Source organism: Myxocyprinus asiaticus, chromosome 9, assembly GCF_019703515.2.
Source record: "Myxocyprinus asiaticus isolate MX2 ecotype Aquarium Trade chromosome 9, UBuf_Myxa_2, whole genome shotgun sequence".
NCBI lineage: Eukaryota > Metazoa > Chordata > Actinopteri > Cypriniformes > Catostomidae > Myxocyprinus > Myxocyprinus asiaticus.
In genome coordinates this window covers 11,282,079-11,302,256 of record NC_059352.1, presented here as the reverse complement: position 1 = coordinate 11,302,256, position 20,178 = coordinate 11,282,079, and the positions used below count along the sequence as shown (strand labels likewise).

Sequence of the window (20,178 nt, the reverse complement as noted above, 5' to 3'; positions counted from 1 at the left end):
CCAGTGCACCAGAACTCACAGCCTTGGGCATTTGTCAGCTGTCGATGTGAGATCTTGTTTGGTAGTAAAGCTTAAGGCACACTGAATGCAATTCAAGCTACTCCTTGTAAATCTTGCAGTACAGTTGGAAATATGAATTTTGTGCTGTATATCATCTTGCTTTAATGAATATGGCATTCTTTTAATTTATATTTAATTTATATTTGTGACATTTTCTTTACAATTGTGATTCCAAATTAATTTATTCATTTGCATAATTTAAAAGAGTATATATATATATATATATATATATATATATATATATATATATATATATATATATATATATATACTATAAAGTGCTTTAAACCAACCATATTTTATTTAAACTTACTGTTATGTTCGGGCCAAAAGATTTCAAAAACTATGAAAAAAAATCATCTTAATCTTGTATTTGGTCAAAATATATTTTAATTCTCTACAACAATGAATAAATCAATAAGTATTTTTTATATACAGTATATAATTTTTATGATACTTATATTTATGCAATGACAGATGTTTTGAGTGGTTAATGGGGTGTTGCTTAGTGGTTGGCCCAAATCAAAAGAGACCATCCCCAATCTCTATCCTGTCATGATCCCTAGATATGTGCAGGGACCTTTTCAATGGAAGTCTATGGGATTTTTGCAGGGCAGACATTAATATTCTAAAGTAAAAGTCTTTTAAAATATAAACCAATATTTTGTATTGGTTGCAAACAGATCAAAAGTATTCCAATTATCAGCTTCTTTCACTAAAAATTGAGGGTTTACTATATGTCTTGTGTAAAAGAATAGTAACTGTAAAATAAAAGAAACTGACATATAGGTGGCGCTCTCTCCAGATGAAATGTTGCTATAAAATGTTGTTTTCAGTGTGGAAAAACAAGCCTTTGGCAATTTTCATCTATATAATCAAAAGGGAGGCTGTATATCTATTGTACTCTGTCTGGTCTTTGTTGACCTGAACAAAAAAGATGTTTGGAATTTTCTCACAAAACAGAAGGGTTAAATTCAACATGAAATGAAAACTGACCCTACTGTGGAGTTGTTACCTTTGAGGAATATTCTGGGTTCAATACAAAGCTCAAGACTAAGCACAGTTAAGCTCAGTCGACAGCATTTGTGGCATAATGTTGATTACCATAAAAAATAAAAAAAATAACTCGTCGTAAACATTTCTTAAAACAAAGCAAAAATCACATTGAGTTACATTGAGATACTTACAATGGAAGTGAATGAAGCCAATATTTGGAGGCTTTAAAGGCAGCAATGTGAAGCTTATAATTTATAAGCACTTTAATTCTTCTGTTAAAACTCGTGTATTATTTTAGCTGTAAAGTTGTTTAAATCATTATTTTACAGTCATTTTAGGGTTTATTGACATTGTAATGGCAACAAAGTTGTAAAATTGGCTATAACTTTACACAGAAAAGGTTAGTAAATGATTTTATCACACTAAAATCATGTTAACACACATATTGTTTATGTCTTGTGGCTATACTTTTGAAATAGTGACTATTTTAACGTTTACGGATTGGCCCCCATTCACTTCCATTGTAAGTGCCTCATTGGAACCCAGATTTTTGCTTCTTTTTAAAGAAAAGAAGGGGCAAGTCAAAATAATTTTTTGTGGTAATAAATATTATGTCGTAAATGCTGGCGACTGAGCTTAACTTGTATTGAACCTGGAATTTTCCTTTAACAAGCTCTTTCTACTTGATGTGACCCTTGAAAATGCTTTTGTTGGAGCAACCTAATGTAGTCTGGTTGATATAGTCAAATAAACTTGATTAAACCATTTTTTGTTACTGCATTATGTGGTGTATTTGGTGCATGTTATTCCAAATAAAACATTGTCTTCATCATCTTTAATTAAAATGTAATAACTAGCTCCGCATCTGAAACAATGTTTCTTTTTTCTGAGGTCACAAATTGTCCTTGTATTAGAGCCTGACCGATGTGGGATTTTTGAGACCGATACTGATACCGATATGGTGGTCGATATATTTAATTTTTGAGCTGGAATGAAAACAGACCTTTTCTGTTTGGATTTTTCACTGATTTTGCACCGATATGACTATGCAAAGGTAGTCAGAAGGCTGCTTTCTTAAATAAATATTTTTATCAAAGAATATTTGACATTATTATTATACATTGTAAACAAATTCTAGAAATGAACACTGAGAAAATAAAGAATAAATAAAAATACAATAAATAGCTTAATAAACATCAGTACTGTATGTTTAGTATCAGTCAAATGCTGACCATTAAAATAAAGAATAAATAAAATAAAATAAATAGCTAAATAAACATAAGTACTGTTTAGTATGTCAAATGCTAACCATTAAAATAAAGAATAAATAAAAATAAAATAAATAGCTAAATAAACATCAGTACTGTATGTTTAATATCAGTCAAATGCTGACCATTAAAATAAAAAATGCTGACCATTAAAATAAAGAATAAATAAAAACAAACCAAATAGCTAAATAAAAATCAGTACTGTTTAGTATCAGTCAAATGCTGACCATTAAAATAAATAATACATAAAAATAAAATAAATAGCTAAATAAACATCAGTACTGTTTAGTATGTCAAATGCTAACCATTAAAATAAAGAATAAATAAAAATAAAATAAATAGCTAAATAAACATCAGTACTGTATGTTTAATATCAGTCAAATGCTGACCATTAAAATAAAGAATAAATAAAAATAAAATAAATAGCTAAATAAACATCAGTACTGTATGTTTAGTATCAGTCAAATGCTGACCATTAAAATAAAGAATAAATAAAAATAAAATAAATAGCTAAATAAACATCAGTACTCTTATGTTTAGGATCAGTCTAATGCTGACCATTAAAATAAAGAATAAATAAAAATAAAACAAATAGTTAAATAAACATCAGTACTCTTTAGTATCAATCAAATGCTGACCATTAAAATAAAGAATAAATAAAAATAAAATAAATAGCTAAATAAACATCAGTAATGTTTAGGATCAATCAAATGCTGACCATTAAAATAAAGAATAAATAAGAATAAAATAAATAGCTAAATAAACATCAGTATTACTGTTTAGTATCAGTCAAATGCTGACTATATTAATACTGGCGAGTCAAGATAAACAGCGGCAGCCGTGTTACACCGTATTCTGCTATGCAAGTTCAGGGGAAACTTTCAACGGTGGAAAACCAGACTGTTAAATATTACATTTTATAAATGCAATGACTGGAATTGTTCGGTCGAAGAGGGTACCAAACTGTGAATCCTGAACAAAACAGTTTGGTGAATACATTAGCTTCCACTCAGCTGACAAGCAATGAAAGTAGCTATGTGGTTAGCTAGTTAGCTATAAGCTCGTTGTCACGGAGAGTAAAAGATGGACCAGCATTGTGTCTCACCAACTAGTTAACAATGTAGCGTGAAATCAACACTCAACAGACACAATCCACCACTGCAACGTTGTCTGCTGAGCTGCAAAAAGATGCTCTGATGTTTACCTTTCAATCTGCTACATTACTGACTGCACTGACAAACTATAGCTGGCTAACAGCAAACAGAGTGACATGGTTGTCAGGGACAAGGTTAACGTTATATTAGTTATATTGAAAAGGAAAAATGATGGGGTCATTGTTTATTAAGTTTCCAGTATGTATTTAACAGACTAGTTAACAACTTACCATGATGACACCGCTGAACTCCTCCCTGTCTGCAGAGCCACCGTCAGTTCAGAGTCAGCTCTGTAACCAATGGAGTCGGAGCGCGCTCTGCTGGACAAACTACGCTATGACACCAATTCTAAAGCATTGTTTTCTACATTATATGTTCTGTAAAAAGTTTTCATGTCGGCGCATAACGGTAAAATATACGCCGATACCGATATATACACCAAAAGGCTAACCGATATATCGGTCGGGCACTAGTATGTATGTCCATATTTTTTAAATTGGACAAAATCAAGCCACACTCCACAGTTTTTTTTCCTCATTGAAATCCTGTTTCAAGCAAAAAAATGTCAGATTACAGAAGTAAAATGAGTCACAAACAGCGTTTTATGTTGACTTTAAGCAAAGGAGAAATATGCAGAAGGACCACAAAGGAAAACAAAAAAAGAGAGATCTGAGCGAAACCTTTGACCTTCTACTCAGCAGATTGTAACGAGATTGGCAAAGACACAGTGGCTCATCCATGAAGGTTACATCCAACACAGAGAGCTCAGCTTCAGAAAGGCACTGTAAAAAGACTTTTGTGGGGCTTTGCGTTGCGAGCCATAAGAAGACATTTTAAGCCACTCTCTTTATATCCCATTGCCTGCAGCTCAATGCCCATGCATTCCTTCACCCATCTTTTTGAGTGCTTGTCATAGATGCACCAATGCATGCCTGCTTTTCAGCACCCTGGGCTCCTCTCTGTTTTAGAGAGAGGGATCTTCTGGCCAAAAGTAGCATTAAAGATGGGGGCATGTCACTTAAGCAGCACAAACCCACTTTGAAAATAAAAGAAAGAAAGAAAAGAAAAGAAAAGAAAAGAAAAGAAAAGAAAAAAGAAATGCATGACTCCCTCCAAGGCAGTTCCCAGAGAAAGGAACAAAATGCTTGAAAACTCCCATGAATTCAGTTTAAAGCTGTTTTTGACAATGGCAACCTTTGAAAACCCACTCAAAAGACATTGATTGAAAGAGCTTAATGATATTCAGATAAAATCTGTTGGTGCCACAAGACAATAGGTAATAGCCCTATTTAAATTACACTACAAGTCACACATAAATAAAATATATATGCATATGTATTTAATGAAAAACAAAAACAAGGTCATTTTGGAAGGTAAGGAAAGTGTGGCAGTATTTAATATTCTCTAAGGGTAGTTTGTCCCAAAATGAACATTCTTCATCATTTATCGGAATGTCAGCCTCGTCACCGTTCACTTTCATTGCATCTTTATTTTCATGTAATGAAAGTGAATGGTGACTGAGGCTAATATTATGCTTATTTTTTGAGAAGGAAAGTCATACAGGTTTGGAACAACATGAGGGTGAGTACTATAAATGATGTCAGAATTTTCATCCTTGAGCCAACTATCCATTTAACTGCATAACAGTAAATATTTCAGTTGTCCATCAATATGTGAACAAACAGGATAAGATAAAACAATACACACTGTAAGTTGAGATGCCTGGTTGCATGATTTGATCAACACATGTCCGGATATAGATCGCCTTAACCCTGTCAGCAACTGGATCAATCGTGTTGCACTTTCTGTGGTCTAGACTGAGCTGCACCTCATTTGTTGCACTTTCAAATCTCAGTATCCACTACAAATTAAAACTAGTGGCCGAATTTGCAAGCCTTTGATGAAAAATCCCATTGGTCCTCATCTTAATGTTGTTTTTGTCCCTTAACCACTTAAAATTAGAAAAAAATTACTCTCATTTAGTGGGTTTCAGTGGGAGGATGTCGTCAGTTCATTCACATTCATGTTTTCAATCAGTCACAATGTTAACCTGTACTTGGCCACAGCATGCTAATAGAGAGATCCTGAAAAATATTTTGTATAGACCCAATTGTTCAAAATGCTTGTTTTACTGTTAAATATAATGCATGTTTATTTTTTAAAATGTCTGTTTTAATACTGCCTAACATCTCATTTTGTGTTCCACAGAAAACATAATGTTGCACACTGAAGCAAAATGCTCATATTGCTCTTTTCCATACAATGAAAGTGAATGGGGACAGGGTATGTTGAGCTAAAAAAAAAAACAAAAAAAAAAAACACCATAAAAGTAATCCATATGAATCAGGCGCTATATTAAGTCTTTTTGAAATCATATCCGATAGCATTTTTATAAGGAACTGACTAAATAAAGGTAATTATTTACTGATAATCTTCCATTCCACTGTACCTTTCAAATCTTGTCACATTAACGCATCTTGAAACTTCACGAGATCAGTTACATGTCATGTAAGAACGAATGACATGTGGAATCATAGACGTAAAATCTGGCATGATGGATCTTCATGTGCCAGGTTTGTATAAGAACGCAGTTAGAGAAGACTTATAACGAAGAACAATTATTGTGTGTTTCTTATGCACCAAACACTATGTTGACATTAAACAAAACAAAATTGCAAAAAAATTGGTTGGGTCGCTAGATACTGTCTTTTATTTCTATAAACATGATAAAGAATGGGAAAACATGGGGGCCTGGGTAGCTCAGCGAGTAAAGACCCTGACTACCACCCCTGGAGTCGCGAGTTCGAATCCAAGGTGTGCTGAGTGACTCCAGCCAGGTCTCCTAAGCAACCAAATTGGCCCTATTGCTAGGGAGGGTAGAGTCACATGGGGTAACCTCCTCGTGGTCACTATAATGCGGTTCGCTCTCGGTGGGAAGTGTGAGTTGTGCGTGGATGCTGCGAAGAATAGCGTGATGCCTCCACACATGCTGTGCCTCTGTGGTAACGGGCTCAACAAGCCACGTGATAAGATGCGCGGGTTGACGGTCTCAGACACGGAGGCAACTGAGATTCGTCCTTCGCCACCCAGATTGAGGCGAGTCACTACACCACCACGAGGACTTAGAGTGCATTGGGAATTGGGCATTCCAAATTGGGGAGAAAAAGGGGAGAAAAAAAGAAAGAAAAAAATGGGAAAACATAATATGTGTTATCGAGTTTAAGGTTTGGGTGGTGTTAGGGTTAGGGTTAATAGCAAATATTAACTACTAATAAAGTACTTACAGATAGCGAATAACAAAGCATGTAACCTACAGTTTTGAACTGCATAGCGTTTCTGGTTATTACATGTAGCCTAAAACTCAAACACATGTATTGAGCAAATATACAAATAATATGGCCACAATACTAACTTCCAGCCTAATTTGTGTAATGGAAAATTGCGATTCTTATTAAAATATTTTACAATATTTAATTTGTTAATTATTCTGCTCCCATGAAAAATTATTTTGTTCACTTTTTCTTTCATTTTTATTGCCAGGAGAATATAACATATGATACAATAATACACATATAAATAAATTAATTCACATTTGATAATCCTGTTAAAAAATAGAAAATATAGGGTAGCCTATCGGCACATTAAAAGAAAGCACAGGTTGAGAGTGTTGACAGTTTTTGGAGGTTACAATTGTTTGAACATGCTGCCTAAAGAAATGTGAATGAATAAATGTAAACAAATAAGCCACCGATGCGTGGGCATCCTCGTGAATGCTAAATGTTGCAGGAAAGTGTTTATCATGCGTCTCCATGTCCAGCCAGCCAGTCAGTGTTGAGGTGGTGTTCTTGTTTTTGTTCTTCTTGTTCTTCTTCAGGTTCTTCTTGTTCTTCAATTTTATGGCGGTTGGCAAAACAAGCTTAACTTGCGTTACGGCCACCAACTGAATGGTTGTGATGTTGCGTGGAAGAGCTTTTAGGCTTTCAGCTCTCACCTTTTAGTACTGAAATTCTATGGTTATAGCGGTTTAGAACTGCTAATGTAAACTGTCATTTTATGGAAAAGAGCTGCATTAAGATCCTTCAAAAGTTTTCCTTTTGTGTTCCACAAAAACAAAAAAAAACAAAAAATTGCAGCAAATGGGTTTGGAATGACAATATGGGTGATTTTTTGGGTGAGCTATTCCATTATGTTGTTGATATTATGTTCGGGCTGAACGAATAACCAAAATAAAATCGAAATCACGATATGACCCTGTGACGAGGAGGAGGGCGTGGCCGGGCTGTGATGGAGCACGGCCGGCATGGAATCAGCTGATCAGCGGGAGATGCCGGTTCGGGAGAGAGAGAGACGCATGCGGCCGCATTGCATACGTGTCTGTTTGTCTTATGTTTTATGTGTTTTAAGTTGAGTTTTATATTAAACCTTACGTTTACTGTTCAGCCGGTTCCCGCCTCCTCCTTGCCCATCCTTTAACTGTTACAGTGGTGCCGAAACCCGGGAGGGAGGAGGGATGCGTTGTCGCGGAGTCCTCACCCCTGCCATCCACCAAGGGAGCAGCTGTGGCCGTCTGCCTGGGGACGGAGGGGTCGCTGCTGGCCACCAAGAGCCGGAGGAACCACAGCCGTCTGCAGAGAAGGGGAGAAGCGGTTCCATCTGCCAGGGGCCGGAGGACTCGCTGCCGTCCGCCAGGGGAGGAGCGAACTGGCGTCTGCCAGAGGGCGGAGGAGTGCTTGAGGGCTGGGCAACAGCATGTCCGGGAGCCGGAGAGCAAGTTCTTCTCTCTCTCTCTCTCTCTCTCTCTCTCTCTCTCTCTCTCTCTCTCTCTCTCTCTCTCTGTGTGTCTCCGCTTACCCTTTCCCTCTCCCCACGTCTCTCCCCCAGGTTCACAGGAGGTGGGGTGGACCACCGGCAGACAGAACGGCCGGAAGGGCAGCGTCTCCCCCCCAGAGATGGGGGGGCAGTTAGTCAGAATGGTGGCGCCCTGGCCTGAATCGGGTGGGGGAGGAGTGTGACGAGGAGGAGGGCGTGGCCGCGTTGCATGTGTGTCTGTGTTTGTTTATGTTGGTTTTTTGTTGAGTTTTTATTAAACTTTGTTTACTGTTCAGCCGGTTCCCGCCTCCTTGCTCGTCCTTATCTGTTACAGTGGTGCCGAAACCCAGAAAGGAGGAGGGATGCGCTGTAGCGGAGTCCTTGCCGCTGCCATCCGCCAGGGGAGCACTAGCCTGAATCAGGCAGGGGAGGAGTTTGACAAGGAAAGAGCGTGGCAGGGCCGTGATGGAGCATGGCCGGCACTCAATCAGCTGATCAGCAGGAGAGCAAGATAAGGGGCGGCTGGAGATGCCGGTTCGGGAGAGAGAGACGCACGTGGCCGCGTTGCATATGTGTCTGTTTGTCTTATGTTTTATGTTGTTATAAGGTGAGTTTTACATTAAACCTTACATTTAATGTAAAACGCCAGTTTCCACCTCACACGATTTTTAAACTGCGAGGGCTGCGATTGAATTAAATAAATAAATAGTCTCAACGCGCTGCTCTCTGTGCTGCGCCTATGTGCACAGCTGTTTTGTCTGTAGTGTAGTGCTTTCTTAAATACAATAGGATCATTGTATTAAACATGCGGTTTCAGAGTGGTTCTGTGCTCCATTTTTACAAACTCTATCTATCTGGTGCCCAGAGTGACAGATGTGCTCTGAGTTTGGTTCGGTGTACTATCGTGATCTAAGTGCATTATTTAAAGCACCCCAGATTTACTTTAATTGCATATTTGTGTAATTTTACATACCACTATGTTTGGCTGCTACAATTTACTATATGCATTTAAAATAATGTGGGTTTTTGTTGACAGCAAGGCAGATGAGAGCATTTCACTGCATTAAAAGGCTGTTGTCAACTCAACTTCAAACAACAGAAACTTCTGTCTCTTTAGTTTTTTTTTTTAATTTAATTTTTTTTTATCCCCTTTTCTCCCCAATTTGGAATGCCCAATTCCCACTACTTAGTAGGTCCTCGTGGTGGCACGGTTACTCACCTCAATCTGGGTGGCGGAGGATAAGTCTCAGTTGCCTCCGCTGCTGAGACAATCAATCTGCGCATCTTATCACGTGGCTCGTTTTGCGTGACACTGCAGAGACTCCCAGCATGTGGAGGCTCATGTTACTCTCCGTGATCCACACACAACTTACCACGCTCCCCATTGAGAGCGAGAACCACTAATCCCGACCACGAGGAGGTTACCCCATGCAACCAGCAACCGGGCCAATTTGGTTGCTTAGGAGACCTGGCTAGAGTCACTCGGCACACCCTGGATTCGAACTCACAACTCCAGGGGTGGTAGTCAACGTCAATACTCGCTGAGCTACTCAGGCCCCCTGTCTCTTCAGTTTTCAAAATAAAAGCTTCCACCAAAATTGGTTTGAAAAATGCTTGAGAGTTTACCGGGACTGCATAGTAAGTTAAGAAATGACTATTAAATAATAATAATAATAAATAATAGTTATAATGATAATAATTATTATACAATAATATATTTCTGTAATAATTTCTTAACATTATTATTATTGCAGTAATATAATATTCAAGTTGACTTGGTTTTAAAAAAAAATAATGATGAAAAGTGAACTGACCCTTTCACAAATTGGACAAAAATTTTTTTACAAAGCAGACAGATGCAATGTGATTATGACGCTTTCCCCCAACACCTCTGTTTCACTGTTTTATTTATTTATTTATTTGGACCCACTTTATATTAGGTGGCCTTAACTACTATGAACTTAACCATTTCCTACAGTGTACTTATTATGTACATGTTGTTGCATTGTAATTGCATTTAAAGTACTTGTATTTAATTACATTTTTAGTTACACTGTTAACTTTACTCCTAACCCAACCCTTACCCCAAACCCTAACTCTAACCCCTAATCCTGACCCTAACCCTACCCTTACTCCTAAACCTACCCGTACCTCAACCTCAGTAGCAGCAAATGTGGGCATTTTGCTGAACAACATGTAGTTACACAGTAAATACATAGTCTTAAATGTATTCAATGTTAGTACATAGTAGTTAAGGCCACCTAATATAAAGTGTGAGCATTTATTTAGTTTGGTTCTTTTTAGAGGACTCAAGTGTAAACACCCTTTCTAGAACAGTATTTCTGGTCGCAGTAAAGCATGGGAAAAACATGGTTTCATTTTGGTTAAAAGGAATCACACGTTTTTTGTTTTATGTTTATCATATTGCAGTTCAAATCGCAATCGCAATTTTTTTTTCAAAGTAATCGCAATTAGATATTGTTTTCCAAATCGTTCAGCCTTAACAGCCCTTGTGATTCCGATTCTGGAAAGCTCTTTGGAGATTATGCCTCAGGGATGGCCCTGATATTCTGAGGAAGGTGTTTTGCATCTTGTTAGTTTGGGCACTGCTGAATTAATAAACTGCAAACTGCGAGGCTTGTCCGCTGCGTCAAAACTCTTGTCATGCTTTCAAGCTGTTTTCAGTTCTGCGTTTCCTCCTTGTAAAGCAGAACTTGACTTTTTTCAGGGCTACTCTTGACACGTCCTGCTCTGTGTCTGCTCGATCTGTAGAATGCTGCATAAATCACACCACCTCCCCCACCTGCTTCCCATTTACATCTGTCTTCCTCAGCTGATAGTTCAGAACCGAATGCCCCACAATTCACACAGCCAGACAGCCAGGCTAAACAGGAATCTGGGAATGGAATGGAGGAATCCATATACAGTGTATTCAGGAAGTATTCAGACCCTTTCATTTTTTTCACATTTTGTTATGTTGCAGCCTTATGCTAAAATGCTTTAAATAAAAAAAAAATTAACAACAATCTACACTCCATACCCCATAATGACAAAGCAAAAAACAGATTTTTAGATAACTTTGCAAATTTATTAAAAAGAAAAAACTTAAAAATCAAATTGACATAAGTATTCAGACCCTTAACTCAGTACATAGTTGAAGCACCTTTGGCAGCAATTACAGCCTCAAGTCTTTTGGGTATGATGCGACAAGCTTTGCACACCAGGATTTGGGGATTTTCTGCCATTCTTCTCTGCAGATCCTCTCAAGCTCTGTCAGGTTGGATGGGGACCATCTGTGGACAGCCAGAGATTCCAGAGATATTTGATTGAGTTCAAGTCCAGGCTCTTCCTCTCCCGGCCTCTCTCTCCACAGATGTCGCTGGGCCACGCCCCCATCTCCACAGCTGCGTTCAGCTTACATTCAACCCTGACCAGTCCCCCAGTCCCTGCCACTGAAAAACACCCCCACAGCATGATGCTACCACCACATGCTTCACCGTTGGGATGGTATTGTGCAGGTGATGAGCAGTGCCTGGTTTCCTCCAGACATGACGCTTGGAGTTTAGCCCAATCAGTTCTATCTTCGTTTCATCAGAATCTTGTTTCTCACAGTCTGAGAGTCCTTTACGTGTTTTTTTATGTGTCTTACTCTGAGGAGAGGGTTCTGTCTGGCCACTCTGCCATAAAGCCCAAATCGGTGGAGTGTTGCAGTGATGGTTGTCCTTCTGTAAGTTTCTCCCATCTCCACACATGATCTCTGGAACTCAACCAGAGTGACCATCGGGTTCTTGGTCACCTCTCTTACTAAGACCCTTCTCCCCAGATTGCTCAGTTTGGCCGGCAGCCAGCACGAGGAAGAGACCTGGTTGTTCCAAACTTCTTCCATTTAAGAATTATGGAGGCCACTGTGCTTTTGGTAACCTTCAATGCAGCTGAAATTTTTTGTAGCCTTACCCAGATCTGTGCCTCGACACAGTCCTGTCTCTGAGCTCTACAGGCAGTTCCTTTGACCTCATGGCTTGGTTTTTGCTCTGATATGCTTTACAGCTGTGAGACCTTATATAGACATGTGTGTGCCTTGTGTGTGCCTTTCTAAACATTGTCCAATCAATTGAATTTGCCACTGGTGGACTCCAATCAAAGTGTAGAAACATCTCAAAGATAAGAAATGGGATGCACCTCAGCTAAATTTCAAGTGTCATAGCAAAGGGTCTGAATACTTATGACAATGTGATATTTCAGTTTTTTTTATTTTTAATAAAATTGCAAAGTTATCAAAAATCTGTTTTTATGTATTATGCGGTATGGAGTGTAGATAGATGTGAAAAAATAAGGCTGCAACATAAAATGTGAAAAAATGAAGGGGTCTGAATACTTTCTAAATGCACTGTACACTTCAAAGACTGATCAGAGTTGTTTTTTTCCTCCCCTTTTTCTCCCCAATTTGGAATGCCCAATTACCAATGCACTTTAAGTCCTCGTGGTGGCATAGTGACTCACCTCAATCTGGGTGGCGGAGGATGAATCTCAGTTGCCTCCATGTCTGAGACCGTCAACCTGCTTATCATGTGGCTTGTTGAACGCGTTACCGCGGAGACATAGCTCGTGTGGAGGCTTCGTGCCATCCACCGCGGCATCCATGCACGACTCACCACGCGCCCCACCAAGAGCGAACCACATTATAGCGACCATGAAGAGGTTACCCCATGTGACTTTACCCTCCCTAGCAACCGGGCCAATTTGGTTGCTTAGGAGACCTGGCTGGAGTCACTCAGCACGCCCTGGTATTCGAACTCACGAACTCCAGGGGTGGTAGTCTTTACTCACTGAGCTACCCAGGCCCTGACTGATCATAGTTTTTGATCAATTTTATTTTGCTGTGTATCAGAGTTAACCTAATTGTTTGTTTACCTTTGCCTACTTCAAGGTACTTGACCCAAGGATCTTTAGCTAGTAGGAAAATCTCACCCAAAAAAATGTCAGGGTCATATTTCACCCATATTTTACAGATGGTTTTTTCCATTGTGATATTATTTACATGACAACTATGCAAATTCCCATTACTCTAATGCAAAAGAAAAAAAAAAAGAAAGAAAAATATATAATTTTTTAAAATTAACTATGTTAAATGTTTATGCGCTGATAGAATACAAATTAAACAAAATGAGGTTGGTTGCTCTATATTTTGGCATCCCCACCCATCCCTCTGTTTAAAGCAGGACAGCTTTAAAGAAGATGCAAGTGGAGGTGTTCCACTAGGGGATTCTGGGACATTACAGTGCTTTCCACGCTCTTTTCAGTTACTTTTGCACTTTTGCAGTGTCAAAGGCCTGAAACACATAGAAAATTACTCTTTTCCTAGACACAATGTGCTTTTGAGTTTGGGCCCCGATTCCATGGTGATCCCTTTGGGACTTTCTCAGAGAAGTAAAAACAGAGCTGGCTCTGACACAATGCTTTCTCTTCTCCCATCCCTCATTCTCACAATAAACATCTCTCAACCACACCAAACACGCAGGAGGTATGTGAATGTGACATGTAAAGGCTCAACAAATGTATTAAACTGTTTACTGAGTGTGGGAGTTGTTAGCCACAGCAGCGATGTAGAAGGAAACTCTGTGCCACAGCTTGCATCGTTTGAGTATTGAATCAAATCATGATGACTAATGACTGGATGACTGATTTGCCAGACAAAGTGTTTTCATTATGAAATCAAGCATCAACTGGAATTTTTGCACCAGTCAAAAGCGAGGAATTTGCAATAGTTTTCGGGAGAATGGCTGTAAAAAAAAAGTAATTATGCCTCCTCAGATCTCACATACTTCTTTGAACTTTTGGTAGGTTCGACATTCATTGCTGGATGAGGAAATTATGAGGTAAATGAGGTAATACAAAATATAACTATTTTTACGCAATTAATCAAGTCCCCGGACTGTAATAAGGAATATTCCTTATACAGTATCTGAGCAATTCAAGCTTGGCTTGGAGTACCACCTGTTTCTCCAGGGGCAGTAAGCAAAACGCGATGTATAGGCAACATGCAGCTTATACAGACAGAGAACTAACCACACTTACTGAGGGCAGATAACACAAGATGAGAACACGTTCTTGGATTCAAACACAGCTTTATGGAGCGCAAGTCCGAATGCAGGGATCTCAAGACATGTTTTTCTGAGTTTCAAACTTAATTTAATTTGACACAGCGACCTAAAAACCATACATTTATGATGCAATGCAACCGAGACAGTCCAAAAGTATCCGTCTGACGCAGGTGTACATTGACATCCTTAAACAAGCCTTATAATAAATCTCAGACTGATTGAAGTATGCAGTTGCAAAATGGATTGCTATAGACTGTAGTCCAATGATAGGCTTATGTTCAGTAATATGGAAATAAACAATATATTGCATTCTAAAGCAACTTTTTGTATTGTCTTTTTTAATGCTTTACTTGTGTGGCAAAATAATGTTATGTATCTGTATTATGTTATTTTTATATATATATATATATATATATATATATATATATATATATATATATATATATATATATATATATATATATATATATAATGTACAGTTGAAGTCACAAGTTTACATACACCTTAGCCAAATACATTTAAACTTAAAACAATTTTCACAATTCCTGGCATTTAATCATAGAAAACATTCCCTGTATTAGGTCAGTTAGGATCACTACTTTATTTTAAGAATGTGAAATGTCAGAAAAATAACAGAGAGAATTATTTCTTTCAGCTATTATTTCTTTCTTCACATTCCCAGTGGGTCAGAAGTTTACATGCAATTTGTTAGTATTTGGTAGCATTGCCTTTAAATTGTTTAACTTGGGTCAAATATTTTGGGTAGCCTTCCACAAGCTTTTTGGGACAAGGAATTTTGGCCCATTCCTCCAAACGGAACTGGTCAGGTTTTGTAGGCCTCCTTGCTCGCACACGCTTTTTCAGTTCTGCACACAAATCCCTCCTGCAGCAAAGCACACCCACAACATGATGCTGCCACCTCCGTGCTTCACGGTTGGGATAGTGTTATTCGGCTTGCAAGCCTCACCCTTTTTCCTCCAAACATAACAATGGTCATTATGGCCAAAAAGTTCCATTTTGTTTCATCAGACCAGAGGAAATTTCTCCAAAAAGTAAGATCTATGTCCCCATATGCACTTGCAAACTGTAGTCTGGCTTTTTTAAGGCAGTTTTGGAGAATTGGCTTCTTCCTTGCTGAACAGCCTTTCAGGTTATGTCGATAAAGGACTAATTTTACTGTGGCTAAAGATACTTGCCTATCTGTTTCCTCCAGCATCTTCACAAGGTCCTTTGTTCTGGGACTGATTTGCACTTTTTGCACCAAACTACGTTCATTTCTAGGAGACAGAATGCGCCTCCTTCCTGAGCGGTATGATGGCTGCGTGGTCCCATGGTGTTTATACTTGCGTACTATTGTTTGTACAGATGAATGTGGTACCTTCAGGCATTTGGATATTGCTCCCAAGGATGAACCAGGATTTCTTTTTTCTGAGGTCTTGGCTGATTTCTTTTGATTTTCACATGATGTCAAGCAAAGAGGCACTGAGTTTGAAGGTAGGCCTTAAAATACATCCACAGGTACACCTCCAATTCAGTACACCTCCTATCAAAAGCTAATTGGCTAATTTCCTAAAGGCTTGACATCATTTTGTGGAATTTTCCAAGCTGCTTAAAGGCACGGTTAACTTAATGTGTGTAAACTTCTGACCCACTGCAATTGTGATATAGTCAATTAAAAGTGAAACAATCTGTCTGTAAACAATTGTTGGACAAATTACTTGTGTCATGTACAAAGTAGATGTCCTAAATGACTTGCCAAAACTATAGTTTGCTAATATGAAATCTGTGGAGTGGTTAAAAAATTTGTTTTAATGACTTCAACCTAAGCATATGTAAACTTCTGACTTCAACTGTGTGTGTGTGTGTGTATATATATATATATATATATATATATATATACACACTGAAGGCCAAAAGTTTGGAATAATGTACAGATTTTGCTCTTATGGAAAGAAATTGTTACTCTTATTCACCAAAGTGGCATTCAACTGATCACAATGTATAGTCAGGACATTAATAACATGAAAAATTACTATTACATTTTGAAAAAATGTTCAGAACTTCTTAAACTACTTCAAAGAGTTCTCATCAAAAAATTCTCAATGTGCAGCAATGACAGCTTTGCAGATCCTTGGCATTCTAGCTGTCAGTTTGTCCAGCTCCTCAGGTGACATTTCACCCCACGCTTCCTGTAGCACTTGCCATATATGTGGCTGTCTTGTCGGGCACTTCTCACGCACCCTACAGTCTAGCTGATCCCACAAAAGCTCAATGGGGTTAAGATCCATAATCTTTTCCAATTATCTGTTGTCCAATGTCTGTTTCTTTGCCCACTCTAACCTTTTCTTTTTGATTTTCTGTTTCAAAAGTGGCTTTTTCTTTGCAATTCTTCCCATAAGGCCTGCACCCCTGAGTCTTCTCTTTACTGTTGTACATGAAACTGGTGTTGAGTGGGTAGAATTCAATGAAGCTGTCAGCTGAGGACATGTGAGGCGTCTATTTCTCAAACTAGAGTCTCTGATGTGCTTATCCTCTTGTTTAGTTGTACAACTGGCTTTCCATATCTCTTTCTGTTGTTGTTAGAGCCAGTTGTCCTTTGTTTTTGAAGACTGTAGTGTACACCTTTGTATGAAATCTTCAGTTTTTTGCCAATTTCATTCATTGTATAGGCTTCATTCCTCAAAACAATGATTGACTGATGAGTTTCTAGAGAAAGCTGTTTCTTTTTAGACATTTTTGACCTAATAATGACCTTAAGACATGCCAGTCTACTGAATACTGTGGCAACTCAAAAACAAACACAAAGACAATGTTAAGCTTCATTTAACGAACCAAATAGCTTTCAGCAGTGTTTGATATAATGGCAAGTGATTTTCTAGTACCAAATTAGCAATTTAGCTTGATTACTCAAGGATAAGGTATTGGAGTGATGGCTACTAGAAATGGGGCCTGTCTAGATTTTTATTAAAAATTACTTTTTTCAAATAGTGATGGTGCTGTTTTTTACATCAGTAATGTCCTGACTATACTTTGTAATTAGTTGAATGCCACTTTGGTGAATATACAGTTGTGCTCACAAGTTTGTATACCCTTGGAGAATTGGTAATATATGTACCATTTTTAAAGAAAACATGAGTGAGCAGGCAAAACACATTTGTTTTATTTCTTATGGGATTCATATTCAACTGTAGGTTATAACAGAATGGCACAATCATAAAACAAAACATGGCAACAAAGAAAAAAATGACCCCTTTTCAGAAGTCTGCATACCCTTTGTTCTTAATACTGTGTATTGCCCCCTTTAGCATCAATGACAGCGTGCAGTCTTTTGTAATAGTTGTCTATGAGGCCCCAAATTCTTGCAGGTGGTATAGCTGCCTATTCGTCTTGGCAAAATGCCTACAGGTCATGCAAGGTCTTTGGTCGTCTTGCATGAACCGCACATTTGAGATCTCCCCAGAGTGGCTCGATGATATTAAGGTCAGGAGACTGTGATGGCCACTCCAGAACCTTTTTCTGCTGTAACCACTGGAGGGTCAACTTGGCCTTGTGCCTAGGGTTATTGTTGTGCTGGAAAGTCCAAGAGCGTCCCATGCACAGCTTTCGTGCAGAAGAATGCAAATTGTCTGCCAGTATTTTCTGATAACATGCTGCATTCATCTTGCCATCAATTTTCACAAGATTCCCCGTGCCTTTAGAGCTCACCCCCCCAAAACATCAGTGAGCCACCACCATGCTTCACAGTGGGGATGGTATTCTTTTCACTATAGGCATTGTTGACCCCTCTCCAAACAAAAGCTCTATTTTGGTCTTGTCTCTCCAAATTACAGTGTGCCAGAAGCTGTGAGGCATGTCAAGGTGTTGTCGGGCATATTGTAACTGGGCTTTTTTGTGGCATTGGCGCAGTAAAGGCTTCTTTCTGGCAACTTAACCATGCAGCTCATTTTTGTTCAAGTATCATCGTATTGTGCTCCTTGAAACAACCACACCATCTTTTTCCAGAGCAGACTGCATTTCTCCTGAGGTTACCTGTGAGTTTTTCTTTGTATCCCGAACAGTTCTTCTGGCAGTTGTGGCTGAAATCTTTATTGGTCTACCTGACTATTGGTCTATTGGCTTGGTATCAAGAGATCCCCGAATTTTCCACTTCTTAATAAGTGGTTGAACGGTACTGACTGGCATTTTTAAGGCTTTGGATATCTTTTAATATCCTTTTCTTTATAAAGTTCCATTACCTTGTTACACAGGTCTTTTGACAGTTCTTTTCTGCTCCCCATGGCTCAGTATCTAGCCTGCTCAGTGCATCCACGTGAGAGCTAACAAACTCATTGACTATTTATACACAGACACTAATTGCATTTTAAAAAGCCACAGGTGTGGGAAATTAACCTTTAATTGACATTTACCTGTGTGTGTCACTTTGTGTGTCTGTAACAAGGCCAAACATTCAAGAGTATGTAAACTTTTGATCAGGGCCATTTGTGTGATTTCTGTTATCATTATGATTTAAAAAGGAGCCAAACAACTATGTGTTAATAAATGGCTTCATATGATCACTATCCTTAAATAAAAGGATATCAATGCCAAAATTTCACAATTTCTGCCAGGGTATGCAAACTTTTGAGGACAACTGTAACTATTTATAATTATTTAACAATTATATATTGAATTATTGTTATTTGAGGGGCTTTCTAAGTAAATATGTATGTACTGTATGCAATTAATTTGATTAATTAATCGGCATACCATTTAATTAATTCGATCAACATTTTTAATTGATTGACAGCCCTTTTTTGTTGTTGTTGTCTTTTTGCCTTTTAAGTCAGCATGAAATCAAAATTGACCCTATTTACTTTCTTAATACATATTCCTGTTCTTATCGCAAATGATTCATTGGATTTAAGTCTAATCGAATTTACACTGTAACAATTCTCTATTGAAAAAAAAAATACAAAATCAACCTTATTTTTCAACCCCTATCTTTCAACCATCTGACATATAGAGACTAGTGGGCAGAGAGATCTTCCAATGTTCATTATGTACGTGAGATGGTTGTAGAGGTGGACACATTGACAAACTCAGTGCAAAACAGATTTCTGTCAACTATTGGCTTGTTCAATGATATCAGAATAAAACAAACAGTATATTAAGTTCTAAAGCCACTTTTTGCATTGCCTAATCAATGCTTTATTCATTTGCCACAATAATGCAATTTATTTCAAACTGATTTTCAATCCATATTATATATTTATTATAGGCCCTACATATTATATTTGTAAATATTTGAATTATTATGCATTATTTATATGAATTATCTTTATTTGGTGGCCTTTCTCAGCAAACAAGTATGTATGCGATTAATTCAATTAATTTTATTTATTAATCTGCATGTCATATAATTAATTCGATTACAATAATAGATTGACAGCCCTAATAGAGACACTACTTTTCACAATCCATTCAGTTCCAGATATATATATATATATATATATATATATATATATATATATATATATATATATATATATATATATATTTTTTTTTTATTTATTTATTTTTTTTATTATTTATTTATTTATTTATTTTTTCACAGTGTGGAAGTAAAATGGGTTGCGAATGTTGTTTCATGTAGACTTGAACAAAAGCATAGTTAGAGCTTAGTTGACACAGGTCGGATTCAAATTTTTAAATTCTGGTTAGATTCGAATCAAAGTTTAAGACCACATCCGCACTAATCTGTTTTTGTTTGAAAACACATAGATTTGTTTACACCTCTCATCCGTACTGGAA

At 37.7% G+C, this 20,178-nt stretch overlaps 1 protein-coding gene across 1 annotated transcript in view; it reads left to right on the top strand.

Moving 5' to 3' along the window:
• Window positions 1–20,178, top strand: part of LOC127445670 (contactin-4-like) — a 270,651-nt gene that overhangs the window by 21,064 nt on the left and 229,409 nt on the right. The gene's annotated exons all lie outside the window — the stretch shown is intronic.